Below are 26,364 nucleotides of genomic sequence, written 5' to 3'. Positions count from 1 at the left end.
GATGGTCTCCCAGCAGAGCTCTATGTAGCGCTGGGGGACTTGATCTGTCCGGACCTGCTGGAGCTCTATGAGGAGATGGTGGTGGAGGGTAGAATGCCACCGTCCTTGAGAGAAGGCATGATCACGATCTTGTATAAGCGGAAGGGGGAGAGATGTGACCTGAAAAACTGGCGTCCCATCTCTCTCCTGAACGTGGACTACAAGATCCTCGCCAAAGTATTGACCAACAGACTGAAGGTTGTCATCGGACAGATCATCGGATCGGACCAAACCTGCGGCATTCCTGGCCGTAGGGTGGCCGACAGTCTTGCCCTGGTGAGGGACACGGTGCATTACATGCAAAGCCGCCGTACACACGCGGCCCTGGTCAGTCTGGATCAGGAGAAGGCTTTTGACCGGGTCTCTCACGAATTCATGGGTAAGGCTCTGCGTAGGCTGCGGCTTGGCAGGTTGTTCTGTTTGTATGTTAACCTGATGTATTGCGACATTTACAGCTCGGTGCTGGTGAACGGCTGGAAGACTGACCCCTTTCCTGTATCGTCGGGGGTTAGACAAGGCTGTCCTCTTTCACCTCTCCTTTTTGTTTGTGTTATAGAGCTCTTCGCAGAGGCTATCCGGCAGAATGGAGAGATCAGAGGGATCACCGCACCAGGTCCAGGACACTTCGAGGTCAAATGCTCGCTGTACATGGACGACGTGACCGTCTTCTGCGCTGACCAGAGTTCGGTGACTGCACTCGTCCAGACCTGTGAGGAGTTCGGACGCGCGTCAGGGGCAAAAGTCAACTGCGGGAAGTCGGAAGCCATGCTCTTCGGAAAGTGGTACCTGCCTTCTCCTGCCTCCTTCCCGTTTACTATCAAGCCGGACTTCATCAAAATTCTGGGAGTCTGGTTCGGTAAGGAAGGTGCAGCCCTAAAGTCGTGGGAAGAACGCTTGGCCAAAGTCAACCAAAGGATCGGACTGTGGAGCCTCAGACAACTCACTATTGAGGGCAAAGCAATGGTCCTGCGTAACGAAGTCTTGCCTGTGCTACAATACACTGCACAGGCATGGCCCCCTCTTGCCACCGTCTCGAGGGCCATTACCAGGACTGTGTTTCACTTCATCTGGGGCTCGAAAATGGACAGAGTAAAGCGGACTGTTATGTACAAGGAGCCCCGCAAAGGTGGGAAGGGTATACCCGACATTCCCACTCTGCTGCGGATCGCTTTTGTATGTGACTGTGTTCGTAGGACTCTGAGGACAGCAAACGGCTCTGCGGGCAAGGCCATGTCCCGCTACTTCCTCCTTCCCCTCTGGCGAGGTTTTGGCTGGGACAAGTGGGACAGCTCCTTCCCTTACAACTGGCACGCTCCCTGGTTCTACGGAGATGTCGTCCGGTTTGTGAGGGAGCATCAACTGGAGGGTCTTAAGCCCGACTTGTGGAAACCTAAGACGATCCACAAGCACATCAGAGCAAAGGACTCACTGGAGTCTGTTCCAGGGCTTCATGCCGACACGTTGGAGACTGTTTGGACTAACGTGTCATCTGGCAGGTTGACCAACGGGCACAAGGACATTTCATGGATGGCCATCCAGGGAGGACTGCCTCTTAGGTCATTCATGCATGCCCGCAACCTGTGCAAGACCCGGTACTGCCCCAGGTGCCCCTTCACGGAGGAAACATCTTTGCACATTTTCTGGCAGTGCCCCTTTGCACAGGGTCTGTTGAAAGCCTTGGAACATGAACTCAAGGACTCAGTACCCAGGAACAGACTGTCGTACCGCTCGGTACTTTATGGACTATTTCCTGGGAATACCACGGATGGAGCAATCCAGGAAGCCTGGCGCCTTATGAACTGCTTTAAGGACGCTATATGGTTCGCCAGGAACCGTCTGATTTTGCGGAGAGAGAGTGTGTCCGTCCAGGACTGCCGCAGGCTGATCCACAGCCTGCTCAGAGACTATTCCACCTGGGACAGCCCGGACGTCGATGAGGAAGAGGACTGATACTCCCCTTCCCCCCACTCTCCCTTCTTGTGTGTTGTCTTTCAATAAAGCTTCGGGCCTGTGATTTCCCCCTTCCCTATCCCCTCCTACCCACTCCCCTATCCCATCACTTGTCTGTAATGCTTTGTTGTTTGGCTTTAGTGAATGCAAGAATGTTAGTGTAGCATGTGGTGTAATGTATAGCATAGGCTAGCCTGTACTGTGTATTATACTGTCATGTTATGTTTGACGACTGTTATTATTTATTATTTGCTGCTTCATGGCTTGCGCTGCGTCGCAGTAATGTTTGTATGATGACGATTGATTGTCAATAAAGCAATTTTCAATCAAAAAATCTGTTCTTATCAGTCCTTGTAAGGATAGATAGCTCGGAGAACCACTGGGGGCTATAAACACTAGCTTAGCGATCCAAGAGCGTTCCAGACGAAGCCGGCGACGAACTGCGGAGAAGAACCAGCGAAGACGACGATCCAGAAGGGAGAAGCCGCCATCGGGGAAGAAGCTCCGGGAGATTGCTGCCGGGAAGAAGAAGGAGAACTGCGACAGAGACCTTCGGAGAAGAGCCGCTGCTGAAGGGGATCTTTGAAGAAGCTCGGCCGCAGAAGAAGCTCGACGAGGAACCGCTGCGGAAGAAATTTCGTGGAAGAACCTCGGCCAGCAAGGAGAAGATTTGCATAGCTCCGCCCCCTTCGGGAAAGAGCTATCGAAGATCCTCCCCAAGCGACAGGAACAGCTGGAAGAAGCCATGGCCTCAACCAGCAACCCTGCCACCCAGGAGAAGAAGGCTGATGGACCAGGTGAGCCGGCCCAGGCCAGGACATCTCCTCCTGAAGCCTCCTCAAGCCAACAGGCCACCAGGAAGCCGAACCAGGCTGCTCCAACCCTGGAGCCCTGGATGAAGCAGACGGTGGCCCTGAAGCTGAAGGAGGTGGACGGGAGAGTGCCGGACATGACGGAAGAAGTGTTCTGCCAGAAGATGCTCCTGGACCAGGGCTTCGCTAAGCCGGAGACCATCAGCATCCAGGCCTTCATGACCGGGATGTTCTTCGTGACCTTCGCTTCGATCAACATCTGCAGAAGGTACTGGGAGATGGTGAAAGCGGCGAGGCCTGAATCCCCTTTCTCTCGCTTTGTGGGCAACTGCCCTGTCCAAAGAGAGGAAAGGCGGGTGACGGTCTCAATGCGGAACCCACACACCCCCGGCAAAGACATCACCACGCTCCTGAAGCGGTTCTGCACAGTGGTGAGGGAACCCACCCACATCCTGAACGGACTCGGCTTCTGGACTGGCAAGTGGTCGGTAATCGTCCGACTGAACAAGGATTCCAGCGCGGAAGACGGCCTCCAACACCTGCCCCAGTCATTCTCGCTGGGCAACTCCTACGGCCTCATCTACTACCCGGACATGCCGCAGATCTGCAGGAGATGCAGCAAGAAGGGTCATTCGGTGAAGGACTGCAAGGAGGACGCCTGCAAGAACTGCCGGGTAACAGGACACGAGACCAAAGACTGCCCGAAACGGACAATGTGCAACCTCTGCGGACAAGCAGCCCACTCCTACAAGGACTGCCCGAAGAGGGATCGATCCTGGGCAACTGTAGCGGCGAAAGCTCCGGCCAGAGGGAACCCCGCCCCAGCCAGAGCTCCAGCGGCGCAGAAGACCGGGAATAAGAAGGATGGTAAGAAGACGACAGTCCCTCCCCCCCGTCTCCCGGCCCTCCCTCGCCCTACCCTTCCCACCCTCCCTCGCCCGGCCCTCCCCACCCCCCCGTCCCCAACCCCTGTCACCCCCACTGAGGCTCTCACCTTCTCCTACCCACCCATCTCAGTGGTCCTGTCACCTGCACCTCTCCCAACCCAGCCTCCCTTCTCCCCAGCTCCAGCAGCACTAACATCTTCCCCTCCAGCTGCTGGAGTCCTCTCCCTGGAGGATTTTCCCCCTCTTGTCTCCTCAGGTGCCATCCAGAGGAAGAGAAAGGTGAGGGACAGCCCAGCTGCTGAGTCCTCAAAGCGACAAGTCGTGGAAATCTGCGAAGATTCCCTTGCGCAGCAGGAGGAAATGGAGCAGATGGTGGAGGAACTCGTGTCTGAACCTGAGGTCATCGACTTCACAACAGACATCCAGGTGGCTACAATCCTGGAACAATTTTTGTCAGAGGGCCTGCTGGATCTTTCGGACCCGCCAGGAGAGGAGGATCCGCCCGACCGGACTGGTAACTAAGGTGTATCGTTTGCACTAACCTTCTTTATTCTCCCCCATGGCTGCTAAACTTAACATCTTTAGCCTCAATGTGAGGAGTGTTAGAGATAGGACTAGATGTCAGATGGTGCTAACTTTTCTTTCCAAGCAGTCGAGTGATGTATTTATGCTGCAGGAATGTACTCTCCCCTCTTCCAGGTCATACCATCATCTGGCCAGGCAGTGGACCCATGGCCCGTCCTACTGGTCTGGTGGGGGCGACTGTAAGTCTGCAGGGGTTGCCATCCTGATTAGGGGAAGCGTATTTACTGTTGACTCTGTCCAGGAGCTCGCCTGCGGCCGCTTGTTGGTCGTAGACGGTTCCTGGGCAGGAGAGCCGATTAGGCTCATCAACGTGTACGCTCCCCCTATGAAGGCTGAGCGCCTGGAACTATTCCAGACCCTGCGGACCCAGCTCGCCACCACTAGGGCAGTGGTGATGGCCGGGGACTTCAACTGCCCCATCGAAGAGGATGGACGAAGTTCCGGCACTTCAATCAAACTGGATGTCAGTTCCAAACTGCTTATCGAGATGGTAACCGAAGCATCCTTGCAGGACGTTGTGGGCTCCATGGGGATTGGCTCTGTGAACTATTCATGGAGCCGACCCGATGGCTCACTTCGTTCTCGGATTGACTTTGTGTTCACCTCCCGGGCAGTCAAGCAGCATGGGCACTCCATGGTCCCCTGCTTCTTCTCTGACCACAGGGCCATTCTCTTCCAGGGTGCCATCGGCCACGGTTTTCCTCCCGGCCCTGGCTCCTGGAAGCTGAATTGTGCCCTGCTGGAAAGAGAGGAGGTACTGGCGGAACTTAGAGACGCCTATATTGTTTGGAGGAATGATAAAGTTTTCTTTGACAAAACCTGTGACTGGTGGGAATATGTTAAAGTTGAATTTCGTTGTTTCTTTCAGGCAAAAAGTCGTCAACAGGCGTGTGAGAGGAAGAGAGACTTCAGAGAGATGCAGCGTCAGCTGCGATCCCTGCAAGACCTCCTTCAATGCGGCTGGGACGTCAGGAAGGAGCTGGAGGAAGCCAAAAAGGGCCTGAAAAGGCACTTTGAGGAGGAATCCAAGCGAATTGTCTTTCGTTCCAAGGTGGAGAACCTGGAGAAGGGTGAGAAATGTAACTCGTTCTTTTTCAGGAAACTCCATGCCGGCCACACGCCCCTGAAGGAACTTCGAGATGAGACCGGAAACATGCATTCTGGGAAGAAGGAGGTGATGGGAGTCGTCACAGACTACTACCGAAGCCTCTACTCCCGGAAAACCACTGACCCCGAAGCCGCCGATAAATTCCTGTCAGGTATCACTAATCATCTTGATCCTGCAGGTACGGAGGCTATGGATGTACCCCTGACGGTGGAGGAACTGCTCTCTGCCGCTAAATCCTTCAGACCCGGCAGGACCCCGGGCAGTGATGGTCTCCCAGCAGAGCTCTATGTAGCGCTGGGGGACTTGATCAGTCCGGACCTGCTGGAGCTCTATGAGGAGATGGTGGTGGAGGGTAGAATGCCACCGTCCTTGAGAGAAGGCATGATCACGATCTTGTATAAGCGGAAGGGGGAGAGATGTGACCTGAAAAACTGGCGTCCCATCTCTCTCCTGAACGTGGACTACAAGATCCTCGCCAAAGTATTGGCCAACAGACTGAAGGTTGTCATCGGACAGATCATCGGATCGGACCAAACCTGCGGCATTCCTGGCCGTAGGGTGGCCGACAGTCTTGCCCTGGTGAGGGACACGGTGCATTACATGCAAAGCCGCCGTACACACGCGGCCCTGGTCAGTCTGGATCAGGAGAAGGCTTTTGACCGGGTCTCTCACGAATTCATGGGTAAGGCTCTGCGTAGGCTGCGGCTTGGCAGGTTGTTCTGTTTGTATGTTAACCTGATGTATTGCGACATTTACAGCTCGGTGCTGGTGAACGGCTGGAAGACTGACCCCTTTCCTGTATCGTCGGGGGTTAGACAAGGCTGTCCTCTTTCACCTCTCCTTTTTGTTTGTGTTATAGAGCTCTTCGCAGAGGCTATCCGGCAGAATGGAGAGATCAGAGGGATCACCGCACCAGGTCCAGGACACTTCGAGGTCAAATGCTCGCTGTACATGGACGACGTGACCGTCTTCTGCGCTGACCAGAGTTCGGTGACTGCACTCGTCCAGACCTGTGAGGAGTTCGGACGCGCTTCAGGGGCAAAAGTCAACTGCGGGAAGTCGGAAGCCATGCTCTTCGGAAAGTGGTACCTGCCTTCTCCTGCCTCCTTCCCGTTTACTATCAAGCCGGACTTCATCAAAATTCTGGGAGTCTGGTTCGGTAAGGAAGGTGCAGCCCTAAAGTCGTGGGAAGAACGCTTGGCCAAAGTCAACCAAAGGATCGGACTGTGGAGCCTCAGACAACTCACTATTGAGGGCAAAGCAATGGTCCTGCGTAACGAAGTCTTGCCTGTGCTACAATACACTGCACAGGCATGGCCCCCTCTTGCCACCGTCTCGAGGGCCATTACCAGGACTGTGTTTCGCTTCATCTGGGGCTCGAAAATGGACAGAGTAAAGCGGACTGTTATGTACAAGGAGCCCCGCAAAGGTGGGAAGGGTATACCCGACATTCCCACTCTGCTGCGGATCGCTTTTGTATGTGACTGTGTTCGTAGGACTCTGAGGACAGCAAACGGCTCTGCGGGCAAGGCCATGTCCCGCTACTTCCTCCTTCCCCTCTGGCGAGGTTTTGGCTGGGACAAGTGGGACAGCTCCTTCCCTTACAACTGGCACGCTCCCTGGTTCTACGGAGATGTCGTCCGGTTCGTGAGGGAGCATCAACTGGAGGGTCTTAAGCCCGACTTGTGGAAACCTAAGACGATCCACAAGCACATCAGAGCAAAGGACTCACTGGAGTCTGTTCCAGGGCTTCATGCCGACACGTTGGAGACTGTTTGGACTAACGTGTCATCTGGCAGGTTGACCAACGGGCACAAGGACATTTCATGGATGGCCATCCAGGGAGGACTGCCTCTTAGGTCATTCATGCATGCCCGCAACCTGTGCAAGACCCGGTACTGCCCCAGGTGCCCCTTCACGGAGGAAACATCTTTGCACATTTTCTGGCAGTGCCCCTTTGCACAGGGTCTGTTGAAAGCCTTGGAACATGAACTCAAGGACTCAGTACCCAGGAACAGACTGTCGTACCGCTCGGTACTTTATGGACTATTTCCTGGGAATACCACGGATGGAGCAATCCAGGAAGCCTGGCGCCTTATGAACTGCTTTAAGGACGCTATATGGTTTGCCAGGAACCGTCTGATTTTGCGGAGAGAGAGTGTGTCCGTCCAGGACTGCCGCAGGCTGATCCACAGCCTGCTCAGAGACTATTCCACCTGGGACAGCCCGGACGTCGATGAGGAAGAGGACTGATACTCCCCTTCCCCCCACTCTCCCTTCTTGTGTGTTGTCTTTCAATAAAGCTTCGGGCCTGTGATTTCCCCCTTCCCTATCCCCTCCTACCCACTCCCCTATCCCATCACTTGTCTGTAATGCTTTGTTGTTTGGCTTTAGTGAATGCAAGAATGTTAGTGTAGCATGTGGTGTAATGTATAGCATAGGCTAGCCTGTACTGTGTATTATACTGTCATGTTATGTTTGACGACTGTTATTATTTATTATTTGCTGCTTCATGGCTTGCGCTGCGTCGCAGTAATGTTTGTATGATGACGATTGATTGTCAATAAAGCATTTTTCAATCAAAAATCTGTTCTTATCAGTCCTTGTAAGGATAGATAGCTCGGAGAACCACTGGGGGCTATAAACACTAGCTTAGCGATCCAAGAGCGTTCCAGACGAAGCCGGCGACGAACTGCGGAGAAGAACCAGCGAAGACGACGATCCAGAAGGGAGAAGCCGCCATCGAGGAAGAAGCTCCGGGAGATCGCTGCCGGGAAGAAGAAGGAGAACTTCGGAGAAGAGCCGCTGCTGAAGGGGATCTTCGAAGAAGCTCGGCCGCAGAAGAAGAAGCTCGACGAGGAACCGCTGCGGAAGAAATTTCGTGGAAGAACCTCGGCCAGCAAGGAGAAGATTTGCATAGCTCCGCCCCCTTCGGGAAAGAGCTATCGAAGATCCTCCCCAAGCGACAGGAACAGCTGGAAGAAGCCATGGCCTCAACCAGCAACCCTGCCACCCAGAAGAAGAAGGCTGATGGACCAGGTGAGCCGGCCCAGGCCAGGACATCTCCTCCTGAAGCCTCCTCAAGCGAACAGGCCACCAGGAAGCCGAACCAGGCTGCTCCAACCCTGGAGCCCTGGATGAAGCAGACGGTGGCCCTGAAGCTCAAGGAGGTGGACGGGAGAGTGCCGGACATGACGGAAGAAGTGTTCTGCCAGAAGATGCTCCTGGATCAGGGCTTCGCTAAGCCGGAGACCATCAGTATCCAGGCCTTCATGACCGGGATGTTCTTCGTGACCTTCGCTTCGATCAACATCTGCAGAAGGTACTGGGAGATGGTGAAAGCGGCGAGGCCTGAATCCCCTTTCTCTCGCTTTGTGGGCAACTGCCCTGTCCAAAGAGAGGAAAGGCGGGTGACGGTCTCAATGCGGAACCCACACACCCCCGGCAAAGACATCACCACGCTCCTGAAGCGGTTCTGCACAGTGGTGAGGGAACCCACCCACATCCTGAACGGACTCGGCTTCTGGACTGGCAAGTGGTCGGTAATCGTCCGACTGAACAAGGATTCGAGCGCGGAAGACGGCCTCCAGCACCTGCCCCAGTCATTCTCGCTGGGCAACTCCTACGGCCTCATCTACTACCCGGACATGCCGCAGATCTGCAGGAGATGCAGCAAGAAGGGTCATTCGGTGAAGGACTGCAAGGAGGACGCCTGCAAGAACTGCCGGGTAACAGGACACGAGACCAAAGACTGCCCGAAACGGACAATGTGCAACCTCTGCGGACAAGCAGCCCACTCTTACAAGGACTGCCCGAAGAGGGATCGATCCTGGGCAACTGTAGCAGCGAAAGCTCCAGCCAGAGGGAACCCCGCCCCAGCCAGAGCTCCAGCGGCACAGAAGACCGGGAAAAAGAAGGATGGTAAGAAGACGACAGTCCCTCCCCCCCCTCTCCCGGCCCTCCCTCGCCCTACCCTTCCCACCCTCCCTCGCCCGGCCCTCCCCACCCCCCCGTCCCCAACCCCTGTCACCCCCACTGAGGCTCTCACCTTCTCCTACCCACCCATCTCAGTGGTCCTGTCACCTGCACCTCTCCCAACCCAGCCTCCCTTCTCCCCAGCTCCAGCAGCACTAACATCTTCCCCTCCAGCTGCTGGAGTCCTCTCCCTGGAGGATTTTCCCCCTCTTGTCTCCTCAGGTGCCATCCAGAGGAAGAGAAAGGTGAGGGACAGCCCAGCTGCTGAGTCCTCAAAGAGACAAGTCGTGGAAATCTGCGAAGATTCCCTTGCGCAGCAGGAGGAAATGGAGCAGATGGTGGAGGAACTCGTGTCTGAACCTGAGGTCATCGACTTCACAACAGACATCCAGGTGGCTACAATCCTGGAACAATTTTTGTCAGAGGGCCTGCTGGATCTTCCGGACCCGCCAGGCTCCAGAGAGGAGGATCCGCCCGACCGGACTGGTAACTAAGGTGTATCGTTTGCACTAACCTTCTTTATTCTCCCCCATGGCTGCTAAACTTAACATCTTTAGCCTCAATGTGAGGAGTGTTAGAGATAGGACTAGATGTCAGATGGTGCTAACTTTTCTTTCCAAGCAGTCGAGTGATGTATTTATGCTGCAGGAATGTACTCTCCCCTCTTCCAGGTCATACCATCATCTGGCCAGGCAGTGGACCCATGGCCCGTCCTACTGGTCTGGTGGGGGCGACTGTAAGTCTGCAGGGGTTGCCATCCTGATTAGGGGAAGCGTATTTACTGTTGACTCTGTCCAGGAGCTCGTCTGCGGCCGCTTGTTGGTCGTAGACGGTTCCTGGGCGGGAGAGCCGATTAGGCTCATCAACGTGTACGCTCCCCCTATGAAGGCTGAGCGCCTGGAACTATTCCAGACCCTGCGGACCCAGCTCGCCACCACTAGGGCAGTGGTGATGGCCGGGGACTTCAACTGCCCCATCGAAGAGGATGGACGAAGTTCCGGCACTTCAATCAAGCTGGATGTCAGTTCCAAACTGCTTATCGAGATGGTAACCGAAGCATCCTTGCAGGACGTTGTGGGCTCCATGGGGATCGGCTCTGTGAACTATTCATGGAGCCGACCCGATGGCTCACTTCGTTCTCGGATTGACTTTGTGTTCACCTCCCGGGCAGTCAAGCAGCATGGGCACTCCATGGTCCCCTGCTTCTTCTCTGACCACAGGGCCATTCTCTTCCAGGGTGCCATCGGCCACGGTTTTCCTCCCGGCCCTGGCTCCTGGAAGCTGAATTGTGCCCTGCTGGAAAGAGAAGAGGTACTGGCGGAACTTAGAGACGCCTATATTGTTTGGAGGAATGATAAAGTTTTCTTTGACAAAACCTGTGACTGGTGGGAATATGTTAAAGTTGAATTTCGTTGTTTCTTTCAGGCAAAAAGTCGTCAACAGGCGTGTGAGAGGAAGAGAGACTTCAGAGAGATGCAGCGTCAGCTGCGATCCCTGCAAGACCTCCTTCAATGCGGCTGGGACGTCAGGAAGGAGCTGGAGGAAGCCAAAAAGGGCCTGAAAAGGCACTTTGAGGAGGAATCCAAGCGAATTGTCTTTCGTTCCAAGGTGGAGAACCTGGAGAAGGGTGAGAAATGTAACTCGTTCTTTTTCAGGAAACTCCATGCCGGCCACACGCCCCTGAAGGAACTCCGAGATGAGACCGGAAACATGCATTCTGGGAAGAAGGAGGTGATGGGAGTCGTCACAGACTACTACCGAAGCCTCTACTCCCGGAAAACCACTGACCCCGAAGCCGCCGATAAATTCCTGTCAGGTATCACTAATCATCTTGATCCTGCAGGTACGGAGGCTATGGACGTACCCCTGACGGTGGAGGAACTGCTCTCTGCCGCTAAATCCTTCAGACCCGGCAGGACCCCGGGCAGTGATGGTCTCCCAGCAGAGCTCTATGTAGCGCTGGGGGACTTGATCTGTCCGGACCTGCTGGAGCTCTATGAGGAGATGGTGGTGGAGGGTAGAATGCCACCGTCCTTGAGAGAAGGCATGATCACGATCTTGTATAAGCGGAAGGGGGAGAGATGTGACCTGAAAAACTGGCGTCCCATCTCTCTCCTGAACGTGGACTACAAGATCCTCGCCAAAGTATTGACCAACAGACTGAAGGTTGTCATCGGACAGATCATCGGATCGGACCAAACCTGCGGCATTCCTGGCCGTAGGGTGGCCGACAGTCTTGCCCTGGTGAGGGACACGGTGCATTACATGCAAAGCCGCCGTACACACGCGGCCCTGGTCAGTCTGGATCAGGAGAAGGCTTTTGACCGGGTCTCTCACGAATTCATGGGTAAGGCTCTGCGTAGGCTGCGGCTTGGCAGGTTGTTCTGTTTGTATGTTAACCTGATGTATTGCGACATTTACAGCTCGGTGCTGGTGAACGGCTGGAAGACTGACCCCTTTCCTGTATCGTCGGGGGTTAGACAAGGCTGTCCTCTTTCACCTCTCCTTTTTGTTTGTGTTATAGAGCTCTTCGCAGAGGCTATCCGGCAGAATGGAGAGATCAGAGGGATCACCGCACCAGGTCCAGGACACTTCGAGGTCAAATGCTCGCTGTACATGGACGACGTGACCGTCTTCTGCGCCGACCAGAGTTCGGTGACTGCACTCGTCCAGACCTGTGAGGAGTTCGGACGCGCTTCAGGGGCAAAAGTCAACTGCGGGAAGTCGGAAGCCATGCTCTTCGGAAAGTGGTACCTGCCTTCTCCTGCCTCCTTCCCGTTTACTATCAAGCCGGACTTCATCAAAATTCTGGGAGTCTGGTTCGGTAAGGAAGGTGCAGCCCTAAAGTCGTGGGAAGAACGCTTGGCCAAAGTCAACCAAAGGATCGGACTGTGGAGCCTCAGACAACTCACTATTGAGGGCAAAGCAATGGTCCTGCGTAACGAAGTCTTGCCTGTGCTACAATACACTGCACAGGCATGGCCCCCTCTTGCAACGGTCTCGAGGGCCATTACCAGGACTGTGTTTCGCTTCATCTGGGGCTCGAAAATGGACAGAGTAAAGCGGACTGTTATGTACAAGGAGCCCCGCAAAGGTGGGAAGGGTATACCCGACATTCCCACTCTGCTGCGGATCGCTTTTGTATGTGACTGTGTTCGTAGGACTCTGAGGACAGCAAACGGCTCTGCGGGCAAGGCCATGTCCCGCTACTTCCTCCTTCCCCTCTGGCGAGGTTTTGGCTGGGATAAGTGGGACAGCTCCTTCCCTTACAACTGGCACGCTCCCTGGTTCTACGGAGATGTCGTCCGGTTTGTGAGGGAGCATCAACTGGAGGGTCTTAAGCCCGACTTGTGGAAACCTAAGACGATCCACAAGCACATCAGAGCAAAGGACCCACTGGAGTTTGTTCCAGGGCTTCATGCCGACACGTTGGAGACTGTTTGGACTAACGTGTCATCTGGCAGGTTGACCAACGGGCACAAGGACATTTCATGGATGGCCATCCAGGGAGGACTGCCTCTTAGGTCATTCATGCATGCCCGCAACCTGTGCAAGACCCGGTACTGCCCCAGGTGCCCCTTCACGGAGGAAACATCTTTGCACATTTTCTGGCAGTGCCCCTTTGCACAGGGTCTGTTGAAAGCCTTGGAACACGAACTCAAGGACTCAGTTCCCAGGAACAGACTGTCGTACCGCTCGGTACTTTATGGACTATTTCCTGGGAATACCACGGATGGAGCAATCCAGGAAGCCTGGCGCCTTATGAACTGTTTTAAGGACGCTATATGGTTCGCCAGGAATCGTCTGATTTTGCGGAGAGAGAGTGTGTCCGTCCAGGACTGCCGCAGGCTGATCCACAGCCTGCTCAGAGACTATTCCACCTGGGACAGCCCGGACGTCGATGAGGAAGAGGACTGATACTCCCCTTCCCCCCACTCTCCCTTCTTGTGTGTTGTCTTTCAATAAAGCTTCGGGCCTGTGATTTCCCGCTTCCCTATCCCCTCCTACCCACTCCCCTATCCCATCACTTGTCTGTAATGCTTTGTTGTTTGGCTTTAGTGAATGCAAGAATGTTAGTGTAGCATGTGGTGTAATGTATAGCATAGGCTAGCCTGTACTGTGTATTATACTGTCATGTTATGTTTGACGACTGTTATTATTTATTATTTGCTGCTTCATGGCTCGCGCTGCGTCGCAGTAATGTTTGTATGATGACGATTGATTGTCAATAAAGCATTTTTCAATCAAAAAATCTGTTCTTATCAGTTTAATATCTGATACGTCCCCTATCTGGGGACCATATATTAAATGGATTTTTAGAACAGGGAGATGGAAATAGAGCTTGCTCTGTCCACTCCACGCATTGACCTGGTATTGCAGTATTTCCAGGACCGGTGCACCCTTCCCTTATGTGTTGACTAAAATCAGATTCCAAAAGTGCTATTTGTGTTTGCTATTGTTTTTGTCTTTCTGATGGGATCTCCCCTTTTAATCCCATTATTTCAACACCTGTTGGACAATGCATTTGTACAGTCATGTGTGATAATGAGCTCATTTATTAAATGCAATTAATTAATACATTGCCACCTCTTGTTGTGTGTGTGTCTTCTGTGTTTCTGTGTTTCCGGCATTTCACATTGGAACAGCTCATTCACCTTCCTTGTCTTCTCTCCGCCCTCCCTCCTAGGTAGGTTAAAGAGCTGCACCTGAGCCAGCCACTGATTGATGCAGCACCACAGTCAAATAGCGGAGTGGAGTAGGGGAACAGCAAACAGCCATTAAAGCCGCCCGCCCGCCCGCCTGCCTGCCTGCCTGCCTGCCCGCCACAATGGACCTACCTGTGTACACTACATGGATGTGATGGAATGTACTGTCGTCCCTACATTTCAAGAAGAAGTAAGAATTGCAGTTGCAACAAAGCCTTGCTTGCCTACAAAGAGAGCAGCAATTTGGATTTGTTACTATGTTACCTAGAAGAATAACAAACTGTGCAAGGATGGAGGTTGTAGGAGCAAAGAGAAGTTGTCTGTAAAGTTGGTGGATGCTTATTTTCCATTTTGCAGTCCCTTGTCTCCCTCTTGTGGCCTCCTGGAGGCAAATAAATGTGCAAAAAAAAGACAGCCTGGCGGCCGGCTGTTGCAGTGTTGCCCTCTCAGGCAACACTGAGTGACTGACTGAGCCTCACCGTCTTATATAAAGTTCAGACGGAACTTTGCACGTGTCATAGTGGAGCCCTCAGGATTCCAGAGCCAGCTTTCTGACATCATAATGGGGCCTGCCTCAGAGATAGATAAAAGCCTGGGCCCAGGCAGTGTTGGTCAGTGCTGCTCAGCAGGCAGCACCGGACTGGACTGGATTACAGCTGATACAAGGTGTGAAGGAACAAGGGGTGGCTGTGGGCATGCACTTGCTGCCGCTGCCAGTGTTTATCTGCATGGCAGGAGGGCATTTGGGCGTTGCCAGGAAGGCGTTTTTATGTAGATTCCTCCTCTTTCAGCACTGCATTGTGGTGCAAGCAAAAGAAGCAAATCCTGTGTAGCTTCCTCTCCGGCCTTTATTCACCTCCCTCCCGCTTAGTAGCTGTAAATGTGTGTGAGCCTGCAGGGCCCCATGGAATTGCCTAGGAGTAGGCTGAATCAATCGCTGCAAGGGGTGAACAGCAGTATTAGGCAGGCTCGGTCAACGGCCGGCCCATTCGGGTTATCGCTTCTCGGCCTTTTGGCTCAGATCAGGTTCATTGCCTGGTCTGGGCCGGGGGGTTCGGCCTTTCGTGGAGTCCTTTCCGACGTTTTTGGGAGCGATCACCGTGCCGTTGGGCATTTCATATCAAGATGGCAGCTGTGCGTAACACTATCCGTTTCGTGGTGAATGAGCAGAGGAGAGACGAAGTTGATACTGGACATATCATTGAGAACATCCTTCTGGACCTGGCTGGAGTTAAGTTGGTAGAGGTATTCTGTATCCAAGCTTTCAGCAATATTGCTACATATGATGTATCCTTTTTTGAGGCTGCCTATTGTTTAAACGTTTTTCAGTTGCTCAAGGAGAAACACATGCATGAGGCTTTAACATCCATTGAAGTGCAACCTCTTTTTTCTGCAGTGGAAAAATGTATAACAATTCATATGTATAACCCATTTTTGGATAGAAGGCTGGTCAGGGCTTTTTTAGCTCACTACTGTACCCATGTTAGAGGAGGTGTGGAGCAGAAGAACCTATGGGGAGTCTTTAATGGTGATATCAAGTACTGGGTCAGGCTGAAACCTGACTCCAGCTGTATTGGAGGAGTGATGAATCCTCCTGCTAATTTTTCCATTGGTGGGAACAAGGGATATCTGTACTACCAGGATATGCCTTGCTTTTGTAGATCCTGTTTTTCCTACGGGCATACCAAAGATGAATGTAAAGGCAAGGTTTGTAGAAATTGCAAGGAAATAGGACATGAGGCTAGTGCGTGTATTTCCCCATCCAGGTGTGATATTTGTGGTTTGCCTGGTCATACATGCAGAAAATGTCCAAAGGTGTTTCCCTTTTTAGGGCAAGAGAGAAGAACATGGGGCAGACAGGTGAGAACAACAAGTTCCCTTGCTGCCATTTCTGATATAACTTCAGAGCCAGCTGGCAGTGTTTCTGTGGCTGCTTCTCAGGACCCTGGGAAAGCTGTACTAGGAGAGGTTCTAACCTCACATATTAGCAGCATGGAGTTGGGTGTGGTCCCTCCTGCAGAGCCGATTGTTGAGGAAACACCTGTTGTTATGCCTATGGAAGGTGAAGACACAGCGCCACCTATTGGGTGTGCTTCCCATGATAATGGTGCAAGTATGCAAATTTTGTCTTTTTCTAGCCCAGAGTCAAAAATGGACGACTCAGCTAAAGTGGAGTGGTCAATATCAGAGGAGGATGAGAAGGAGGCTAGGATGCCTAGTGCCACTAGTGCGGAAATCTTCCATAAAGTGGTCTCAAAAAGGGGCAAGTCTGGAAAGGCGGTGAAGAGACTGAAGATAGGTTTGTTGGAAGATTCTGCTCATGCAAATCCTTTTTCTTTGCTGGATAGTGACTCCAGTTCTAGCCCTAAGTCATCTGAGGTGGCCTCAGAAGTACCCAGCTCTCCTGGGGAAGGTTTCCTCAGTGAAGTCAATGTGGCAAATCTGGAAAGAGCTATGTATTTCCCTGGGACGTGATATGTTCTGGTTATTTCATGGCTTTACATTGCACTAACCATACTATGCCCGCATGTCTTTGAGATTAAAGATTGTCTCTCAAAATGTACGGGTGTTCTCCTCTGCTCACAAGCGTGCTGCAGTCCTGGACTTTTTGGCCTCTAAGGGCAGTGACATCGTTTGTGTACAAGAATGTGGTTTGTCAAAAAATCCTAGTAAAGAAGAATGGAAGTTTGGGGAAGCAATTTGGTCCTTTTCTTCCACAAATAGGAATGATGGAATTGGTATCCTTTTTAAAAATAATGAGTTTGTCATCAAACAGACTCAAATCATTCAGGAAGGAAGATGTGTCTGCGTGTTACTAGCCTATAAGGGGTGGCAGTTTAGGCTTATCAATATCTATGGCCATGCTGTGAAATCTGATAGGTTGGCACTTTTTGATACTTTAAAATTTTTTCTACACGGTAAAGTTCCTGTAATTATTGTTGGGGACATTAACTGTATCCTGGAGAAGCAGGCCCGAGCTGGATCCACAGAGTCTAATGTGGACGCTACCGGAGTTTTGTGGAATAAAATTTTGCAGGACTTTGCTTTGCAGGACGCTGTCACCAGGAAACCAGGTCCATTTACTTACCATGCCGATGACGGAAGAACGGATTCTCGTCTGGACTTTTTCTTTTTTTCTACCTCTGCAATGAAATGTGTAGATTATGCGCAGGAGAGAGTGTGGTTTTCAGATCACGAGTGTTTGTTGGGGGTTTTTGTTATAAATAATTTCTTTTATGGTAGAGGGGTATGGAAGATGAATGTTAGTTTTCTGAGTGATGAAAGGGTAAAAACTAGGTTTGGGAAAAAATATGGGTTTTGGGTTAGGAAGAAAAGTTCTTTCTCTAATGTGTGTGAATGGTGGGTATGGGTGAAAAAAAAGATTGGTGGGTTTTTTAGACAGATAGGGTATAGAAGAGCGAGAAGGAAAAGATTAGAATATTCACGCTTTAATATGCGGATGACGTTCCTTCAACAATGTAAAAATTTGGGTATGGATGTAAGACACGATTTGGAAAAAACAAAAAAAGATATTAAGGAGTGGTTCCGAGAGAAAGGGAAAGAAATTATATTTAGGTCTAAGGTGGAGGTTAGAGATAATCACGAGAAGTGCACTAGATTTTTCTTTAAAAAAATGTGTGGTGGGAAAAGTGGAATGAATGTGTTATTGGATAAGGATGATAAAGAGGTGTTTGGTAAGGATGTGATTGATGTGGTGTCTGATTTTTATAAAAAACTGTATGATGTGAAGAAGTGTGATCTGGGTGATGATGAGGAGTTTTTGGATATTGTGGGTAATTTTGTTCCTGAAAGTGAATGTGCGTTTTTGCTTGGTGAGATTATGGATGGTGAAGTAAAGGATGTGGTGGGAAGTATGGCTAAAAATAAGTCTCCAGGGATCGATGGAATACCAGCTGATTTCTATGGGAAATATTGGGATATAATTGGGAAGGATGTTATAGAAGTTATGAGAGTGTTGTTTTCTGGGACTAATATGTGTGATGTGATGAAGAAGGGTATGGTAGTTTTGTTGCATAAAAAAGGAGATAAGAGACGGTTAGAAAACTGGCGACCAATTACTTTGCTTAATACGGATTATAAAATTTTTGCCAAGCTGATTGCGAATCGTATGAGAGATGTGATTGGGTGTGTGATTGATGAGGATCAGGTATGTGCGGTACCGAAAAGGAAATTGCATGAAAACGTGGCGTTGGTGCGGGATATGCTTGAGGATTGTAAGGGTCGGAATAAGAAGGTGATTGTGTGTGCGTTAGATTTTGAGAAAGCGTTTGATCGTGTGGCGCATGTGTTTTTGTTCAAAGTGTTAGAGAGAATGGGTTTTCCGGTTCAGTTTGTGAGTTTGTTGAAGAATTTATATACGAATGCAAAGAGTTGTGTGCAGGTGAATGGGTTTTTTTCAGAATCATTTTGTATTATGTCTGGTGTGCGACAGGGTTGTCCGTTGTCTCCTATCCTATTTATTTGCGCGATTGAACCATTGTTGCAAATGATTAGAAATGATAAGGTTGTGAAAGGTTTGGTGGTGCCTGGGTGTGATGGAAAACGTGTGAAAGCTTTGGGATATATGGATGATATTTGCGTATTGTGTGATTCAGTGTATGATATGTCCAGAGTGAAGTTGATCGTAAATATGTTTTGTATTGCGTCTGCTTTTAAAATAAATTGGGGTAAGAGCAAATTTAAAATTTTTTTCAGTAATGAGCGGGTGAGTGATTCTGATATGGAACAGGTGAATGGTGTAAAAATTTTGGGTATTGTGTTTGATGATGAGCTGAAAGGGAGAGAAAGTTGGGATGAGTTAGGTGGTAGGATTGTGAGAAAGTTGGAAATGTGGAGAATGAGGGATCTTTCTTTTTCGGGGAAGGTTTTAATTGTCAAAAGTATTATTCTTCCTATGATTTTATATGTTGCTCTGGTTTTTCCTCCTGCTGTAGCTATGTTAAAAAAAGTGAATAGAGTTTTGTTCCTTTTTTTATGGGGGAGCGGGATTGAGAAGGCAAAGAGAGAAATTCTAATGAAAAGTAGACGTAATGGAGGCTTGGATTTCCCAAATTTGGAGATTTTCATTGGAATTAATTGTGTACGTTTTTTTGTAGAGCTTTTTTTTAAAGAATCCAAGGCTTCCAGAATGTCGAAATATTTAGCTGGAACGGTGATTCAGCGTCTAAGATGGGAAAAACGTAATTTATGTAAACCAATTGCTTTTCAGTGCACAGGGTGGTATTTGTATGTTGAAAAATTTATTAAAAAGTTCCAGCTAGAGGATGTAAGAATGGAGAGATTTTTGAGTGAAAAGAATGTTGTGAGAAGTATGTGTATGAATAATGTGATGTGTTCTGTAAATGGTTTGAATTCGATGGAGTCTAAGTCTGTGTGGAAGAAGATTGTTACGTATGATGTGTCAAATAAGCAGAAAGATTTGTTATGGATGTCGGTACATGGAGTGTTGCCTGTAAGGAGTGTTCAGAAAAGAAGAGGTTTGGTTGCATCTGAAAGGTGTCCGAGAGAAGGTTGTGGGGATGATGAGGATGTGAGTCATGTGTTTTGGTCGTGTAAGCATGCAAAGGATGTTTGGAAAAAGTTGAGTGGGTTGTGCGAAGAATTGACTGGTTTGAAGAGTTTGACGTATGAAATTGTCTTGTTTGGTTTGTGTAGTTTGGGTAGTGAAAAGGATAGAGTGTTGTGGATTTTTTTGACTTGTGTGAAAGAGGTATTGTGGAATACGAGGAATTTGAATGTGTATAAAAGAGAAGTATTTGAGATGGAGGATGTGGTTAGTATGGTATTGGCTAAATTGTATTTTTATTATAAATGGGATCTAGGAAAAGGTATGGATGCGGAAGGGATATGGCGAATGTTAAAATGGAGGTATTTAGTTTGAGGAATTTGTTTGAATTAATTTGTATTTGATGGAAAAATAAAATAACGAACCAGAGTGATGAGATTTTTTGAAAAATAGAGAGGTGGTTTGAACAACTACAGTTCTCGGTTTTATTCAAAAAAACCTGAATGGTTTAATAAAAAAAAAAAAAAAAAAAAAAAAAAAAAATCTGTTCTTATCAGTTTAATATCTGATACGTCCCCTATCTGGGGACCATATATTAAATGGATTTTTAGAACAGGGAGATGGAAATAGAGCTTGCTCTGTCCACTCCACGCATTGACCTGGTATTGCAGTATTTCCAGGACCGGTGCACCCTTCCCTTATGTGTTGACTAAAATCAGATTCCAAAAGTGCTATTTGTGTTTGCTATTGTTTTTGTCTTTCTGATGGGATCTCCCCTTTTAATCCCATTATTTCAACACCTGTTGGACAATGCATTTGTACAGTCATGTGTGATAATGAGCTCATTTATTAAATGCAATTAATTAATACATTGCCACCTCTTGTTGTGTGTGTGTCTTCTGTGTTTCTGTGTTTCCGGCATTTCACATTGGAACAGCTCATTCACCTTCCTTGTCTTCTCTCCGCCCTCCCTCCTAGGTAGGTTAAAGAGCTGCACCTGAGCCAGCCACTGATTGATGCAGCACCACAGTCAAATAGCGGAGTGGAGTAGGGGAACAGCAAACAGCCATTAAAGCCGCCCGCCCGCCCGCCTGCCTGCCTGCCTGCCTGCCCGCCACAATGGACCTACCTGTGTACACTACATGGATGTGATGGAATGTACTGTCGTCCCTACATTTCAAGAAGAAGTAAGAATTGCAGTTGCAACAAAGCCTTGCTTGCCTACAAAGAGAGCAGCAATTTGGATTTGTTACTATGTTACCTAGAAGAATAACAAACTGTGCAAGGATGGAGGTTGTAGGAGCAAAGAGAAGTTGTCTGTAAAGTTGGTGGATGCTTATTTTCCATTTTGCAGTCCCTTGTCTCCCTCTTGTGGCCTCCTGGAGGCAAATAAATGTGCAAAAAAAAGACAGCCTGGCGGCCGGCTGTTGCAGTGTTGCCCTCTCAGGCAACACTGAGTGACTGACTGAGCCTCACCGTCTTATATAAAGTTCAGACGGAACTTTGCACGTGTCATAGTGGAGCCCTCAGGATTCCAGAGCCAGCTTTCTGACATCATAATGGGGCCTGCCTCAGAGATAGATAAAAGCCTGGGCCCAGGCAGTGTTGGTCAGTGCTGCTCAGCAGGCAGCACCGGACTGGACTGGATTACAGCTGATACAAGGTGTGAAGGAACAAGGGGTGGCTGTGGGCATGCACTTGCTGCCGCTGCCAGTGTTTATCTGCATGGCAGGAGGGCATTTGGGCGTTGCCAGGAAGGCGTTTTTATGTAGATTCCTCCTCTTTCAGCACTGCATTGTGGTGCAAGCAAAAGAAGCAAATCCTGTGTAGCTTCCTCTCCGGCCTTTATTCACCTCCCTCCCGCTTAGTAGCTGTAAATGTGTGTGAGCCTGCAGGGCCCCATGGAATTGCCTAGGAGTAGGCTGAATCAATCGCTGCAAGGGGTGAACAGCAGTATTAGGCAGGCTCGGTCAACGGCCGGCCCATTCGGGTTATCGCTTCTCGGCCTTTTGGCTAAGATCAAGTGTAGTACCTGCTCAAGCTGAGGTTAGTAATCATCCCTGCCGGTGGTACGTGGGCCATCGTAGGGGGATGACAGAACGCCGAGGTGAGGGCAGGGAACCACAACGGTCATCGCTCTGGTGTACGCATTTGGTTTAAAGGTACCATTTGTAGGTGACCAGGCGACCGCCGGATCGAGGTCAGGAGGTCGGGTAGTTTGAAAGCCCGAGTTGCTATGTGCCCCAGGGCTGGTGACCCTGGGGTGCCCTAACTCACTGGGGGTGGGATCCCACTGAGTGAAGGCACACTTGCACGCACTCTTCTTTCACACTTTTAAGCACACACCTTTATTCTCCCGGCCTTCTGGCTGGGAGATGAGGAATTTTTATATACCTGGCGGATGTCCAGGCTGTATCACAGCGCACATCCACTTATTTAATTTTGTTTTTCACTGTGTGTTTGTCACGTTTGTCACAAGGATTTTGGGATGCGGTGCCCTTTTGGGACCCTCCTGAGGTCTAGGGGGAAAATGTGTGGCCTTCTGGTTCCTTTTTCCCCTGCAACCCGGCCTCCCTTCTTCGGAGGGGAGGTGCAACTAGGATGCAGGCTCCTAGGTGGACACTGGGGTGGCAGCCCAGGTAGAAGCCTAGGAGTGTGTTTGGGTCTCCCTAAGCTTCGGCGAGGGGGGACCATCGATCCTTGATCCTCTAGGCCTAAGGTTTGGAGGGTCAGGGAATGGTTATGCGGGGCCTCTCTCTTTTAAGAGAAGGGCTGCGATAGACCGCATCCTTGTGCACTTTTTGTGTGGCACCTCTGCACTTTTTATGCACTTGGGTGATAGAAAGCACGGCTCGGGCTTTCAATAAAAAAAAAAAAAAAATCTGTTCTTATCAGTCCTTGTAAGGATAGATAGCTCGGAGAACCACTGGGGGCTATAAACACTAGCTTAGCGATCCAAGAGCGTTCCAGACGAAGCCGGCGACGAACTGCGGAGAAGAACCAGCGAAGACGACGATCCAGAAGGGAGAAGCCGCCATCGGGGAAGAAGCTCCGGGAGATCGCTGCCGGGAAGAAGAAGGAGAACTGCGACAGAGACCTTCGGAGAAGAGCCGCTGCTGAAGGGGATCTTTGAAGAAGCTCGGCCGCAGAAGAAGCTCGACGAGGAACCGCTGCGGAAGAAATTTCGTGGAAGAACCTCGGCCAGCAAGGAGAAGATTTGCATAGCTCCGCCCCCTTCGGGAAAGAGCTATCGAAGATCCTCCCCAAGCGACAGGAACAGCTGGAAGAAGCCATGGCCTCAACCAGCAACCCTGCCACCCAGAAGAAGAAGGCTGATGGACCAGGTGAGCCGGCCCAGGCCAGGACATCTCCTCCTGAAGCCTCCTCAAGCCAACAGGCCACCAGGAAGCCGAACCACCAGGAAGCTGCTCCAACCCTGGAGCCCTGGATGAAGCAGACGGTGGCCCTGAAGCTGAAGGAGGTGGACGGGAGAGTGCCGGACATGACGGAAGAAGTGTTCTGCCAGAAGATGCTCCTGGACCAGGGCTTCGCTAAGCCGGAGACCATCAGCATCCAGGCCTTCATGACCGGGATGTTCTTCGTGACCTTCGCTTCGATCAACATCTGCAGAAGGTACTGGGAGATGGTGAAAGCGGCGAGGCCTGAATCCCCTTTCTCTCGCTTTGTGGGCAACTGCCCTGTCCAAAGAGAGGAAAGGCGGGTGACGGTCTCAATGCGGAACCCACACACCCCCGGCAAAGACATCACCACGCTCCTGAAGCGGTTCTGCACAGTGGTGAGAGAACCCACCCACATCCTGAACGGACTCGGCTTCTGGACTGGCAAGTGGTCGGTAATCGTCCGACTGAACAAGGATTCCAGCGCGGAAGACGGCCTCCAACACCTGCCCCAGTCATTCTCGCTGGGCAACTCCTACGGCCTCATCTACTACCCGGACATGCCGCAGATCTGCAGGAGATGCAGCAAGAAGGGTCATTCGGTGAAGGACTGCAAGGAGGACGCCTGCAAGAACTGCCGGGTAACAGGACACGAGACCAAAGACTGCCCGAAACGGACAATGTGCAACCTCTGCGGACAAGCAGCCCACTCCTACAAGGACTGCCCGAAGAGGGATCGATCCTGGGCAACTGTAGCGGCGAAAGCTCCGGCCAGAGGGAACCCCGCCCCAGCCAGAGCTCCAGCGGCGCAGAAGACCGGGAATAAGAAGGATGGTAAGAAGACGACAGTCCCTCCCCCCCGTCTCCCGGCCCTCCCTCGCCCTACCCTTCCCACCCTCCCTCGCCCGGCCCTCCCCACCCCCCCGTCCCCAACCCCTGTCACCCCCACTGAGGCTCTCACCTTCTCCTACCCACCCATCTCAGTGGTCCTGTCACCTGCACCTCTCCCAACCCAGCCTCCCTTCTCCCCAGCTCCAGCAGCACTAACATCTTCCCCTCCAGCTGCTGGAGTCCTCTCCCTGGAGGATTTTCCCCCTCTTGTCTCCTCAGGTGCCATCCAGAGGAAGAGAAAGGTGAGGGACAGCCCAGCTGCTGAGTCCTCAAAGCGACAAGTCGTGGAAATCTGCGAAGATTCCCTTGCGCAGCAGGAGGAAATGGAGCAGATGGTGGAGGAACTCGTGTCTGAACCTGAGGTCATCGACTTCACAACAGACATCCAGGTGGCTACAATCCTGGAACAATTTTTGTCAGAGGGCCTGCTGGATCTTTCGGACCCGCCAGGAGAGGAGGATCCGCCCGACCGGACTGGTAACTAAGGTGTATCGTTTGCACTAGCCTTCTTTATTCTCCCCCATGGCTGCTAAACTTAACATCTTTGGCCTCAATGTGAGGAGTGTTAGAGATAGGACTAGATGTCAGATGGTGCTAACTTTTCTTTCCAAGCAGTCGAGTGATGTATTTATGCTGCAGGAATGTACTCTCCCCTCTTCCAGGTCATACCATCATCTGGCCAGGCAGTGGACCCATGGCCCGTCCTACTGGTCTGGTGGGGGCGACTGTAAGTCTGCAGGGGTTGCCATCCTGATTAGGGGAAGCGTATTTACTGTTGACTCTGTCCAGGAGCTCGCCTGCGGCCGCTTGTTGGTCGTAGACGGTTCCTGGGCAGGAGAGCCGATTAGGCTCATCAACGTGTACGCTCCCCCTATGAAGGCTGAGCGCCTGGAACTATTCCAGACCCTGCGGACCCAGCTCGCCACCACTAGGGCAGTGGTGATGGCCGGGGACTTCAACTGCCCCATCGAAGAGGATGGACGAAGTTCCGGCACTTCAATCAAACTGGATGTCAGTTCCAAACTGCTTATCGAGATGGTAACCGAAGCATCCTTGCAGGACGTTGTGGGCTCCATGGGGATTGGCTCTGTGAACTATTCATGGAGCCGACCCGATGGCTCACTTCGTTCTCGGATTGACTTTGTGTTCACCTCCCGGGCAGTCAAGCAGCATGGGCACTCCATGGTCCCCTGCTTCTTCTCTGACCACAGGGCCATTCTCTTCCAGGGTGCCATCGGCCACGGTTTTCCTCCCGGCCCTGGCTCCTGGAAGCTGAATTGTGCCCTGCTGGAAAGAGAGGAGGTACTGGCGGAACTTAGAGACGCCTATATTGTTTGGAGGAATGATAAAGTTTTCTTTGACAAAACCTGTGACTGGTGGGAATATGTTAAAGTTGAATTTCGTTGTTTCTTTCAGGCAAAAAGTCGTCAACAGGCGTGTGAGAGGAAGAGAGACTTCAGAGAGATGCAGCGTCAGCTGCGATCCCTGCAAGACCTCCTTCAATGCGGCTGGGACGTCAGGAAGGAGCTGGAGGAAGCCAAAAAGGGCCTGAAAAGGCACTTTGAGGAGGAATCCAAGCGAATTGTCTTTCGTTCCAAGGTGGAGAACCTGGAGAAGGGTGAGAAATGTAACTCGTTCTTTTTCAGGAAACTCCATGCCGGCCACACGCCCCTGAAGGAACTTCGAGATGAGACCGGAAACATGCATTCTGGGAAGAAGGAGGTGATGGGAGTCGTCACAGACTACTACCGAAGCCTCTACTCCCGGAAAACCACTGACCCCGAAGCCGCCGATAAATTCCTGTCAGGTATCACTAATCATCTTGATCCTGCAGGTACGGAGGCTATGGATGTACCCCTGACGGTGGAGGAACTGCTCTCTGCCGCTAAATCCTTCAGACCCGGCAGGACCCCGGGCAGTGATGGTCTCCCAGCAGAGCTCTATGTAGCGCTGGGGGACTTGATCAGTCCGGACCTGCTGGAGCTCTATGAGGAGATGGTGGTGGAGGGTAGAATGCCACCGTCCTTGAGAGAAGGCATGATCACGATCTTGTATAAGCGGAAGGGGGAGAGATGTGACCTGAAAAACTGGCGTCCCATCTCTCTCCTGAACGTGGACTACAAGATCCTCGCCAAAGTATTGGCCAACAGACTGAAGGTTGTCATCGGACAGATCATCGGATCGGACCAAACCTGCGGCATTCCTGGCCGTAGGGTGGCCGACAGTCTTGCCCTGGTGAGGGACACGGTGCATTACATGCAAAGCCGCCGTACACACGCGGCCCTGGTCAGTCTGGATCAGGAGAAGGCTTTTGACCGGGTCTCTCACGAATTCATGGGTAAGGCTCTGCGTAGGCTGCGGCTTGGCAGGTTGTTCTGTTTGTATGTTAACCTGATGTATTGCGACATTTACAGCTCGGTGCTGGTGAACGGCTGGAAGACTGACCCCTTTCCTGTATCGTCGGGGGTTAGACAAGGCTGTCCTCT

The 26,364-nt window shown here is 51.2% G+C and overlaps 3 pseudogenes; all 3 read left to right on the top strand.

The window, feature by feature from the left end:
• Window positions 1–13,586: 13,586 nt before the first annotated feature.
• Window positions 13,587–13,761, top strand: LOC142653753 (U2 spliceosomal RNA; annotated as a pseudogene).
• Window positions 13,762–20,067: 6,306 nt separating this feature from the next.
• LOC142654214 (U2 spliceosomal RNA) lies at window positions 20,068–20,285 on the top strand (annotated as a pseudogene).
• A 1,297-nt stretch (window positions 20,286–21,582) lies between these two features.
• On the top strand, window positions 21,583–21,652 carry LOC142654699 (U2 spliceosomal RNA; annotated as a pseudogene).
• Window positions 21,653–26,364: the final 4,712 nt, after the last annotated feature.

This window comes from Rhinoderma darwinii, chromosome 5 (genome assembly GCF_050947455.1).
Source record: "Rhinoderma darwinii isolate aRhiDar2 chromosome 5, aRhiDar2.hap1, whole genome shotgun sequence".
Lineage (NCBI taxonomy): Eukaryota > Metazoa > Chordata > Amphibia > Anura > Rhinodermatidae > Rhinoderma > Rhinoderma darwinii.
This window is presented reverse-complemented; position numbering and strand designations above follow the sequence as displayed.